This window comes from Canis lupus, chromosome 8, assembly GCF_011100685.1.
Source record: "Canis lupus familiaris isolate Mischka breed German Shepherd chromosome 8, alternate assembly UU_Cfam_GSD_1.0, whole genome shotgun sequence".
In the NCBI taxonomy this organism is placed as follows: domain Eukaryota; kingdom Metazoa; phylum Chordata; class Mammalia; order Carnivora; family Canidae; genus Canis; species Canis lupus.
Genome location: NC_049229.1, coordinates 30,426,654 through 30,439,492, shown reverse-complemented (window position 1 = coordinate 30,439,492; position 12,839 = coordinate 30,426,654). Strand labels below are relative to the sequence as shown.

Genomic DNA, 12,839 nt, shown 5'->3' with positions numbered 1-12,839 from the left:
CTTGATAGCTTATCTGTCACTTGAAGAGAGGCAGCAGTGGCAGATCTTCTTGAAGTCTTTGCTTCTCTTGGAAAGCAGCTGCAGTTCCTTCCATTGTTCCTCATGGTTTGGGGCCCTCACACCTCTGACACTGATGTTTGTTTTCTTCTTCACTAAGCCTCACATAGGCATTCTGCCCATCCAGGCTGCTTTGCCAAGGTGACTGGAACATTTCACTGAAAAAGTACACCATCTTCAGTCCCCTTTTCAGGAAATGTCACACATGCATATTTCCATCTGGCGTCTGTTGTCACACCCATGTATGTTCTCTGATAATAAGCCCACCTGCCTGCAACTGGGTGTAGAGCCACTTTTGCATTACCTAGCCCTGCCTGCTCCAAGGTTGATTGGATTATCTGTCCTGATGATTGGAGTTAGGTTATTTGGACCCTGTCTACTCTCCTGGGACTAGGGGGTGTGTATGCTCAGAAGTTGTGTGCACAGCCAAGCTCATGGAGGAGCTGAGAAACAACTCTAGAGGGAAGATGAGTTAGATGGGCAGGAATAAGCAGAATAGTGTGTACCCTGGGGGGAAGGAAAGAGAGAAATTAGCTATTTCCCACTCTTTCTTTCTTGTGATCCTGCCTTCAGGCTCACTGGAATACTCCTGATTCTTTATCATAAATTGTCTTTTACTGCTTGAGCAAAAATGTAGGTTTCTATTGCTTACAATTAAAAGATCTTTGACAAAAGACACTCAAAGGTCTTGGAAGGAAATGAACAGTCTCCAGGGAAGAGTTGAATTACTGCAGTGTTCTCCTAACTTGTCTCTTTTCTTCCATTTCACAACTCATTCCACTCTCATTTGATTTATTAATCTGCCCCACTTCTGTGACTCTGCTTATGTTATTCCCTTTCCTACAATGCCATTCCTTGCAGTCTGTTTAAATCTTACCTTTTCCTTAAAGATGCAGTTATACCTCTTCTCTGAAGCTTCACCTGATCATTTAATAAATGTTTGTTGAATAAGAATAGCCAATCTGATTAAAGGAGTAAGAGAATGGTCTCATAAATAAAGACAAAAGTATTTAGACTTTTTTGAGCAACATAAGAAAGGGGATTGGTGACTAAATGGCAAGGAGTGAACAGAGGACTGGTCCACAAATATTCAGATGTTATCACTCTCTATCTTCACTTAAGCCAATGAGTCAGGGCTTCCATCAAGAACAGTTTTGATCCATAGAAAGAATTCCTCAGTCTTTGTAAGATTTACTTTGAGAGCCCTTGTTCAAGAGCTTGTGGAATTTCTTGTAGATTTTAAAAAGCAAACATCTTTCTTGGACCCTTCTAAAGAGGTGCCTTCTTAGGGCCCTTTCTTTTAGAGTCTCTTCTTTAGCACGTGGCACATAGATGTTTAATAAACATTTATTGGGTAAGGAAGGGAATACATGAATACAACTTCTATCCCTGAAGTTCAACCTCCAGACAAGCAAAAGGCCTGTAGCTTGTCTTGAAGAAATGCTTTATCCGGTGGTTGGAAAAGAAACCACATACAACCTGACACATATAGAATATGCACAGGATTCTTTACTTTCCAGAGTTAGGCAACTAAAGCAGTTTTAGAGTTGATAATAGGGACAAGCAGGCCTAATGCTTAAATGTGTGAGCCACTAAAAACAGCCATCACATTCCTGAATACTTGTGCTCCTTGGCTAGGGAACCAGCATTCCAAAATCCCCAAAACATATCCCTACCATTGGCCAGGGAACCAGAGTCTCTGCTATCTATGGCAGTATCATGCCATGCTGAATATTTGGAAGGGGGAATGAATGCCTATGTATCTTTCTGGCTCATTTGGGGTCACTGGCACAGTGCAGAGAGCCGGCAGCCCACCTGAGGATTAGCAAGAATCTAGTTCTGTCCCCAAATCTCTTAAAAACAGTAATACTGAAGGAAATGAAAGCTCACTTCCATTCATCAGGTAAGAGACACTTTATCTGTAGGAAGTGAGAGGAAAATGCCAACCACAGCAAGACTCCTCTTAGAGTATGAAGTGGTATAGACCCCAGGGTTGTGGGAAGAATGCTAGTCCAGAGCCGCAGGCTTCTCAAATCTGCCCCTATGGGCAGGAGAGAACCTTCATTGCCAGACAGTATGTTCAAGTCACCAGCTGGGAGCAGGATGCCATAGAGTGTTGTGGTCCACCATTCCCTCTTCCATTTCTATGGGAATGAAGATTGACAGCCATGCTTTAATTGAGTTCTCAATGTCTGAACATCCTGTAGTGAGATAAGCAGCAGATTCAGACAGGCCAGCAGACCAAGTTGATTTTCATGAGAAGAAAGGATTTTTTCCATCTCAATTGGTGTTTATGCCTAGTTGGTTGAACTAAGTTAAATCCTGGCAAAGCGATAGGGATACACAGTTGAATGATTTACATGTGACTTGGGAAAGGACATGATTGCACAGCTATTTCTGATCTTTAGTTACAAAATAAACTTCATTTCTTTTACTCTCCTCACTCAAAGCTACTCAGATCTGAGCAATTATACAAACTTCCAAAGTGGCAATAGGGAGTCAGGATGATTAAAAGCCTTCCCTTTGGAAATCTCTGCAGACTCAGATCCTGCAGGCCTTCCCAGCCTCCCTCTGTATGAATTCACTCTTCTTCAATTTGCATCGTGGTCTCTGCCATTGTCACGTTAGGACTTTTTGTTCTGTTTAATGCTTGGACAATGAATTTCTGTCAATGCTAATGAGAAACTTTGGCTTTAATGGTATAGAAGCATTATTCTTATGCTGCTTTGGTTAGGGTTTTATTTAATTCTGTCAACTGAAGTGCATTGGAAGTACAGTCTGGCTTCTTAGTTAGGTCAAGTGCATGAAATTAATCAAATACCAAAGAGGAGGTTGATGCCCAGACACAGCAGGAATGTTCCTGACAATTGCAAAGAGAGAAAACCCATTCAGAGGGATGATTTATCAAGGGAACATAATGGAGAATGGAGAGAGGTGGGGGAAGGGAGGATTGAATTTCAAAGATGATGTCCTTTACAGTACAAGAGAATGTGAATGATAAAGTTTTTTGTTTGTTTGTTTGGTTTTATTTTCTGTTTTTGTTTTGGTTTTCTTTTGTGTTTGAAGAGCCAGGACTTCTTCCTATGGATCACCTCTCTGGTGTCATGGAAACCTCATATATAAAGCTACAAGTAATGTCCTCAGTATGAAGAACCAAAACTGAGAATATCCAAGCACATGAGAGTTATAGGTGACTTTCAGAGTCACCCGATTATTGGCTCTCTGTTTCTTTAAAAGGGAAACTATTCTGTGGTTATTTTCATGGAGAGAAAATTAGAAAAAAATTATGCTTACAACCTTCAGAATTCCAAGTTCTATGAAGGCAGAGAAAATGCCTGTTTAGTTTGGAATTAGATCCTCAGGGCCTAGTATAATGCCTGGCCCATAGTACATCCTTGGTGTATATTTGTTAAAAATAATGTCTGAATCAGTAAGTGTCATAAAATTGTAAGTGCTTCCAAGTTAAAGACACCACAATAGAATTTTTATCACTAGTTACTAAAAGATATTTGATAGATTTAGTCCTATATGGTGAATATATATATGGTATCCACATTGGTTTTAGTATTGGTTTTAACAACTTTTTAAAAAATTTATTTATGATAGACATAGAAAGAGAGAGAGAGAGAGGCAGAGACAGGAGGAGGGAGAAGCAGGCTCCATGCAGGGAGCCCAACGTGGGACTCGATCCCAGGTCTCCAGGATCAGGCCCTGGGCCAAAGGCAGGCGCCAAACCACTGAGCCACCCAGGGATCCCCATGGTTTTATTATTGGTTTTAGTATATGCTCTTAAGAATTTATTACAAATACCAGGAAAACCTAACCAACAGCTGTTTTGGCATTTTGAAAGATTCTCTTTATTGTGAAAGCTATAGAAGTAGTGACAAAGTAATATTTCTTTGAAATTAAAACTTAATCAACTCTCAACCTATGATAATGTTAAGGCTTGTTCTATAAAATGTGGCTATATGAATTAAAGAGAGTTTGGATATTAATCAAAAAGGACATGGTAAAGGCCACTAGTATTTGCATTCAGATTTATAATACCTTCATGGGGTCTGTGTTCAGACCAAGAATAATCCTCTTTATTTCTAATAGGTAAGCACTCCATTGTGCAAAGTATGAACGTTGTCTTTCTAGCAAGATTTTATTAGTAGACCTTGATTTTGAATCATTCTCTGAGAATATTTGGTTGGAAGTTCTTTCTTACATATTTACTGAATGAATGAATGAATGAATGAATGAATGAGTAAGTGAATTTTAAACAAGTCAACAAATCAGAAAATGCACTGATTGCCTGGCTCTTCAATGCTTTCAGAATGCAAAGAGCTTTTTAAACCAAATTTATATATTTAATATAAATGACAAGAAAAAAACCCTCGTTCTTTCAAGTTTCAGTTATTTCTAAGGTGAGGCTAGTCACTTCTATTAATTATCAGTAGCATTAAGTACCAAGAAGTAGTAATATTAAGCACGTAAGAGAACCTGAATATGTTTAGCAAAGTCATTCCTAGAAGGAAAATTGAATGGAAAATAAGAATGCCACAGTAAGCCTCAAATGAAATCCATAAGCTTTGGCCAATACTTTGCTCACTTTTGCTCAGAATTTTATTGTTAATGTCATTGCAAGTATAATTGTGGGCCCACTTGCTGGAGGCAGGAGTTTGCAAAAAGAGCTGACCTTCTGGGGTGTAATATGCTAATAAGAGAATATCTCAGAGTTGTCTGGATATAGAGCTGCAGTGCAAAAATAGCATATAAAAGACAGAGTTTTCTTTCAAAAGAAAGATAAACCAGCTCAAAACCATGCCCAGGCACCCAGAGGAGCAACGCTGCATGCTGATGATGCCATGCCAATTCTTAACAGTACCTCCAGGATTGCCCAGCATCCTAGCTTGGGTTCAAATATAGGGCCTTTGACTTCCTGACTATAGAAATAGCCACAAAAGCGTATTCTACATGGCTGGAGCCCATGGTCATGATCTTTTCCCATAAAGCTCCACCAATAGGGGAAGCTAGTATTTATTAGAAATGGCAGTCATACTGAAGTGACATGCATTCCAATAAAGGCATAGGATTTTGTGCCTAGAGTTCTTTATTTTTCCCACTATTGGGATTTGTAGGGCCCTTGACCTATCCTCTCCATCCTCCCTAACACTACCACTGCCAAAGCCAGCTCTGAACACTTTCATTAGTCTTAGCTTGATAATCAAAACTCAAAGCCAGTTTCCTTTGAGCACATAGGCAAGGCAAGAATGGCTTTTCCAAGCAATGGCTGGAGAAAACAAATGCTTGGAATATTCAAATTATTTCTGTCTTTTCATAATTTATCTGTTTCTCTTACCACCCTAGTCCGGATTTGCTAATCCCTAGGATTTCTACTTTCCTGTAATGGGCAATCATAAATTTCCAGAGAAGTAAGGGTTTGTGGGTCTGAAGCACAGTGACGTTGTTTGTTCAAAATATTTGGAGATGGTGCCAAATGCATAACAAAACATGGTTTATGGCCTTCATTTGGCATTGATTTGTGCTAGAAAACTCAGAGTATCATTTCCTCCAGAAGGTTTTGCATTTTTGATGAGAGAAAATATTTTCAACAACAGAATTCTTGAAGAACTTTTACAGTGTTTAATTGTGGAAATCCTTCAAAATAAAGCAGCTTTAAATTTTTCTTGTAATTTTAAATTGTTGCCTTCTTTTTTAAATTGTTGCTTTGAAGTGGAGCCTTCAAAGTGATCTTTCCAAGGAATGTTCCTTTAAGAATAGTCACCTGTATCGTGGGGGGACACAAACCAACTTGAAGCATGAGCCATGTTGTTACAGATGCATACTTTACAAGAAACTGGTGGCAAGAAACAACATTAGTTATTGGTATGTACCCTGCAACTGGGACTGAGCCAGAATTATTCCAGTGGCCTTGGAGCCTCTGGAAAGATGAATCATCCAGATTTCCAAAAAAGATAGCTTTCACCAAGGAAGAACTCAAGGGTGAGTAGATCAGAAGACTCATCATGTCCAACAGAAAGGTGGTATAATGTTTTGGAAAACCCACTGCAAATGAATTAGAAGGAAAAATAAATTAAAAAAAACAAGTCAGTTTCTCAGATAAGAATTATAAGGCCTATTACCTACTGGAATAGGGTGAAACAGAGGGAAAACCAGAGGGGCCTCACAGCCCCCCAGAAGGTCACATGTCCTCACAGTGTTGATTCCCTCACTCAGGTCCTTCCTTTGTTAGGAAAAACCAAAAAAAGCTGAACAATAAAATTATTAGGTCTGGCCTGCACAAATGTTAATCAGCTTTTTTTTTTTTTTTTTTTTTAATTCTATTTATTTACTCACGAGAGATACAGAGAGAGAGAGACAGAGACATAGGCAGAGGGAGAAGCAGACTCCTCCCAGGGAGCCCAATGCAGGACTTGATCCCCAGTCTCCAGGATCATGCCCTGGGCTGAAGGCAGGTGCTAAACTGCTACTGCTGAGCCACTCAGACTGCCCTGTTAGTCAACTTTGAAAGAAAAAGCATTGTTATGGGTGATGCTAGGCCCAGTTTGTTGCTGGTTTGTCTGCAGGCTCCAGAAACCAGATTCCTGGCCACACCCCCCCAGAGTTTCTCATTCAGTATGTTTAGAGTGGGGAAGGAGTCCAGAGTAGCAATTCTGACAGTTTTCCAGGTGATATGATACTGCTTGTGTGGGATCAACTTTGAGAACCATTCTTCTAGCATATGTCATTAGCTTTGTGAATCCAAGGAAATGAAAGCACATGACTTTTAGGTAATTTTATGATAGTTTGGATTTATTCTTATACATGTATCTGCCCATGCAAACTACAAATGGGGGGAGCATTTATCTGGAGAATTCAGGCTACAGACTTCATTAAAATATTAGAATGCTTTAAGTATAGGAAGTTTTTTCCCTGGAGAGTAGAAGGGGAATGTTTCTAAATCATCCTAGATTGCTTTATTGCCCTTTTTCATTTTTGCATAGGGATAGCAAAGTACTGTTTGTCTAAGACGCATCTATTGACCTGTTCTCTAATAATGACTTTACTTTGGAAAGTCATTTATACACAGCCTGGAAGAACTGTGACTATGTTAGGAAATGGAAAGTGTGAATGGGCATGGAGTCTTTTAGAGAAACGGGTTCCAAGGTACACCCTTTTCATATCTCTGGTGTCTGTGGGAGAGGTCACAGGCAGTCTGATGATAAGTTTATGATGCATTGTTATATCAAGTCTGGAAGAACCAAAGAAGTGCCTCCTATTTGTCTTCAAGTCAAGCTTTAATTAGGAAGACTCTAGAAAATGCCAAGGAAGAGCCTCAGAATATCCAGGAATAATGCTGGAGCAAGTGACAAGTATTTTATCCCACAAACCTGCCTGCACAATGACAAGGAATAAAAATAATCTTAGTGTTAACTTAAACCAATTCTTCTTTAATGTCATTTAGAGTTCTTAATTCCTAATCTATTTTGCCTGTGTTTCCAACCTTTATTTTGTAGGTCTACCCAAGTCTTTCCTTTTGGACATTGTTTATATTTGTCTTAGTTATAATACCAATGAGATTATAATTGAGTGACCCTGAAGTTCTAGAACATGTAATAATTCTTTAAAATCAGCTGCTCATCTGTAAAATACAAACCCTCTGAATGTTCTTTAAAATTCACAATGAGGGGCGCCTGGGTATCTCAGTTAGTTAACCATCTGCCTTCAGCTTAGGTCATGATTCCAGGGTCCTGGAATCAAGCCCACATTGGTCTCCCTACTCAGCAGGGAGTCTGCTTCTCCCTCTCCTCCTGCTTGTGCTCTCTCTCAAATAAATAAATAATATCATAAAAAAATAAAACAATAAAATTCACAACCAAACGTAACAGTGTGGGTCTTCTTTTGGTGACAATGGACAGCTTTTAAAGTCATATCTTACATCTCCTAAAACAGATTTCCATAGCAGGTACTTGAGGTGGGGTGTCAGGTGTCAGTTTAATCACATGGAAGGCCAACTTTATTGTGGGCAAGGGACCACTCTGGAGTGATCATTATGATTCTGATGCTTTTTGAGTTGAGTTTCTGACACTTGCAACTAAGAGACCTATAATCACAGGACTCTTTTGGACTATAAGGGAGAGAAAGCCCAGTATCACTGAGACGTTTCCAAACAGAAATAACACCCAGTAAGAATGGAAGTTCTGGATACAACCAGTGCTAACTTGACTTGTTCTCTCTACATTTTTGGAAAAGTTTAATGAACTTCACCATTCTGAACTTTAGATATACCCCACCTGACCCTTGGGGCTCTCCTTATGAGTATGACTCAGTAAGAAAGCACTGTTCTCTTTTGCATTATTTTGCTGCTGGGAAACAGGTCTTGGGGCCACTTAAAAAGCAGAAGTTCTGGGATGCTTGGGTGGCTCAGCAGTAGGGCATCTGCCTTTGACTCAGGGAGTGATCCTGGAGTCCCGGGATCTAGTCCCGTATCAGGCTCCCTGCGTGGAGCCTGCTTTTCCCTCTGCCTATATCTCTGTCTCTGTCTCTCTCTCTGTGTCTCTCATGAATAAATAAATAAAATTTTAAAAACCTCATTAGTTAAAAAAAAAAAAAAAAAGCAGAAGTTCTCCTTTGATTCTGGGAAATCCAGATGAATGGATAATCAGAGGCAACCAGAAGATACAAATGGAAAACCTCCAAAGGTACACTCCTGTAAATTCAGAAAATAGGAAAAGTTTGCCATCAGCACATATCTGATTTCCCTTTTGGTGCACTCCTCTCTCTTCAGGGTGTACTTAATTTCCTTGAATTGTGTTCTTGGTCTCCAATGGGCCTGTGGGTCTAATTAAAGTATAAAGAGTATCTAGGACTCAGGATCTAGCTCTCAAGCCCTCCTCTGCTCCAGACTCTTCTGTCACCTCAGTGTATGAAGACCATTTGGTCCAAGTTATAAATAGGTTTGCCTAGAGTCTCAAGTAAAAGTGTGCTAAAAAGGACAACGGGGCAAAGTGTATAAAATTGAAATGATCCCAGAGAATCACTGGAAGATATGCTCTGTAAGGGGAAGGATCTTGTCTTTTCAGTTCAAACCACAATCCTCAGCACCTGCCTGTTATGTGGCACATAGTAGGTGCCTCACAAATATTTGTAGACTCAGTGAATGAACCACATAGTCAAGATGTGTGGTCCAGTATCAATACCATTCAGCTAGTTGCCTGCTCTTATCCCAGTAGGCTGTGAGTCAGCAAAAAGCAGATTACCTAATGCAAACTTGATTTTAGTGACTGAGACCAGATCAGATGGAATTCAAGCACTGATGGAGGAGGAGAGAACTTAGCACTTACAGAAAGGAAAATACATGTTTATTGAGTGCTTGTGCTTTACACATCTTATGACTTTTGCTTGGTGCAGTAAGCCCTGAAAAGTAAGTCTTGTGTGTTTTGTTTGTGTGTTTTGTTAATGGGAAAACTGAGATCATATAAGCATTCTAGTAAGAAGCTGAGATAGAATTTCTACCTAGATCTTTTCCATCCAAAGCTCATCCTGATTAGATAAATAGGTGATGGAAAAAGAGTGATAGGGGTTCTTTCTCCAAAAATTTGACTAGGTTATAGAATGAATTTATTTTTTGAGAGAGAGAGAGAAGAAAATACATGTGCATGCATGCATGAACATGGATAAGCAGAAGGGGAATAGGGAGGGGGAGAAAGAATCTTAAGAAGACTGTGCACTGAGCTCAGAGACAAATGTGGGCTTGATCCCACCACCCGGAGATCAGGAACTGAGCCAAAACTAAGACTTGGATGGTTAAACAACTGCACCACCCAGGCGCCCCCATGGGACAAATTTAATACAACATCTCCTATGTCCCCAATATGACTCTGTAGGACATTACCCCGACTATCCACAGTTCCCTGACTCAGCTTTTCAGTAACTCTCAATTCAGAATTCCTGATGAGAATCAATTGACCCAGCTTGGAAAGAATGTAACAAGCAGATACAAATGTAGCTTCATGTACTCATCTCCTTGTTAAGGCTGAGAGTGGAACAAGTTTCTTTTATTTTTATTTTTTAAGATTTATCTTAGAGAGAGCATGAGCGTGATCAAGGGTAGGGGCAGAGAAGAGGGCGAGAATCCTCAAGCAGATTCCCTGCTGAGCTTGGTGCCTGACACAGGACTTGATCCCAGGACCCTGATATTATGACCTGAGCTGTAATCAAGAGTCAGACACTCAACTGACTGAGTCACCCCGGTGCCCCAAAACAAGACTTTTAAAAATGAGAGTGGATATGGGAAGACAGTTATCAGTATTTCTAGGATAAATAGGTATGGTGAACATTTGCCTGCAATCCTCTTCCTTCTTCCATTCTTCCATAAATATCTGTCTGTATTTCCCTGTCAAGATGAGATGCTTTTACTTTTTTTTTTTACTTCTTGCTGAGACACAAGGAACCTTATAATTGAATCTGTTGTCTACTGAGTCATAGGTAACTGATATATGTTAAATATTACCTATATAAACTGTGTTAAAATCTGCTGCCAAAAGTAATGATACCTTGTGGCAATTACTGATAAAACAGGACAGACTATTTCTTCATTCATCTGGCCCTTGACAGAAACAAAAGCCACTGGCTTTGAATGAGGAGACCTAAGTTCTGGAGTTGGCCTTTGTTTTCACTATAGCTACGTGAGATCATTCATTGCAAGTACTGTGGCAAAGGTAAAGGAAGTGTATAGGAGAGCCCCATACAGATTTCCTTTGAAGGGAGACTCTACTGCAAGGAGCACAGTGAACTTTGCAAAGAGATTCCCAGACAGATGACTTTGCCATGTCTTCTCCCATGACATTTGAAGCTTCTTCTATTTCCTGCCCACTCCTAGCTAAGATAGCAGCAGGAGGAAATCCAGTGTTCTGGTAATAGCGGGCTTTGGTTTGGAGTGATCTGGCTTAGTCATTTCATTAGGGAATACCTAGCTATCAGAATTTTAGGCTCTTTCCTCTTGGGATGGTATCTTAGTACATTCACAGTAATGTAGGTTCTTTCTAGCATGCACCTCAAGATTCTCGCAGCCTCTCTACCCATTACCCAAATTTAAATCCACTTCACATTTTGAGGTATTTGTTGTAGTAGCACCGTACGTCTCAGTACCAGTATCTTTTTTAGTTGATTCAGGCTGCTACAACAAAAATACCCTTGACTGGGTGGCTTATAAACAACAGAAATGTATTTCTCAGAGTACTGGAGGCTGGGAGGTCCAAAATCAATGCGCTGGCAGATTGTTTGCTTGGTATGGGACCACTTCATAGATGGCTGTCTTCTTACTTTGTTCTCACATGGTGGAAGGGGTGAAGGAGCTCTAGGGTCTCTCTCATATGAGCACTAATCCCATTTGTGAGGTCTCTGCCCTTATGACCTAATCACCCCAAATGCCTTACCTACAAATACCATCTCACTGGGTTTAGGATTACAACATATGAATTATGGAGGGATACATTTCATTTAGTCTGTAGTAGACAGTCTGTTTTCCCAAAGATAAATCTCATCTTTTTACTGGGATATATAAGCCTGTCTTTCAAGGTTCTGAGAGTCACATGGAGAGAGGGTGTATGTTTGAGTGTGGGGAGGTGGGGTAAATTTTTACCATTCAGTAGTTTCACTTCATTTACTTCAGTCCCCTATTTTCAATATGGCCTAGCCTCCCTTAGCTTTGTCTCCATTCCTGAATCTGCATCTCTTTGGTCCGTTTTCTTGACAGTGTAAATAAAGTTCTCTGTTCTAGTTTTCTGTTCAGATGGGAAAGAGACTGCTTGCTGCATGCACCAAAGAATGGGAAAAGGAGATCTGTGAGTCTGACTTCTCATACAACCTTTCCACGAACTCTCTTTTCGAATCTGTCTTCCACCTCCAATTTTAGAGACACTGGTATCTCTCATTTCTTCTAAAATTTTGCTGCAGCTGTCTCGTCTCTATCCTCTTTGCCTTGATTTATGTCTCTCTCCCCTTTCACCATTTTATTTTGATGAGGTTTGAGGTAGAACAGGAGGTAGATGCATGTGTTCAGTCTTTCATGTTTAACTGGAAGGCTTCTCCCAGGAGCTCTGGAAGGTCTGCTTGGCAGCAGTTACTCCTATTGGGTGGGTGGGTGAGGGGTGGCTACAGAGAGGAGTGAGCTTTTAAACTTTAAACTACGTTAAGCTTAGGAGATCATACCTAATTCCGTGATTTGACCCTGATGAGAACCGAAAACCTGCTGAGTATGAGTAGAATTAGCTCCAGAAAGCTCAGACTTCAAAGCATTTAACATTTTGTATTGTTACGGAGTTAGTTTTTTGAGTTGCCTAGGATAAGACTACAGTTAGGAGATATTGTGGTAAGATGACCAAGAAGCCACCAAAAAAATGCTAGCTTGATTTTTTTGGGGTATACAAAAATCTCCTGAAAATTCAATTATTCTTTAATAATTAGTAACTTATTACTCTGGTTAAGTGGGGGAGATTGGTTATGTATAGGGGATTCATCAAATAAGTAAAAAATATTGAGACTTATGAAAGAAGTTAAAAACATAATAAGGAGGAAAGCTAGATTTAATCCTGTGATGTTGGATTGGATTTGGAGATAGGTTTATCATTCTCAATATATAGAGCTAAATATAGATATATAGATGCAAATCTGAGTATATATATGTACATGTTGGTAATATAAATAAAGACTAAATTTAGATGTAATTGTGGTGTGTGTGTGTGTGTGTGTGTACATATACATAAACTATGTGTTTCCTACTTCTGTCTACTGAA

At 39.8% G+C, this 12,839-nt stretch overlaps 1 long non-coding RNA gene across 33 annotated transcripts in view; it reads left to right on the top strand.

Moving 5' to 3' along the window:
• LOC119876491 overlaps positions 1-12,839 on the top strand; it is a 309,631-nt gene that overhangs the window by 183,999 nt on the left and 112,793 nt on the right. The gene's annotated exons all lie outside the window — the stretch shown is intronic.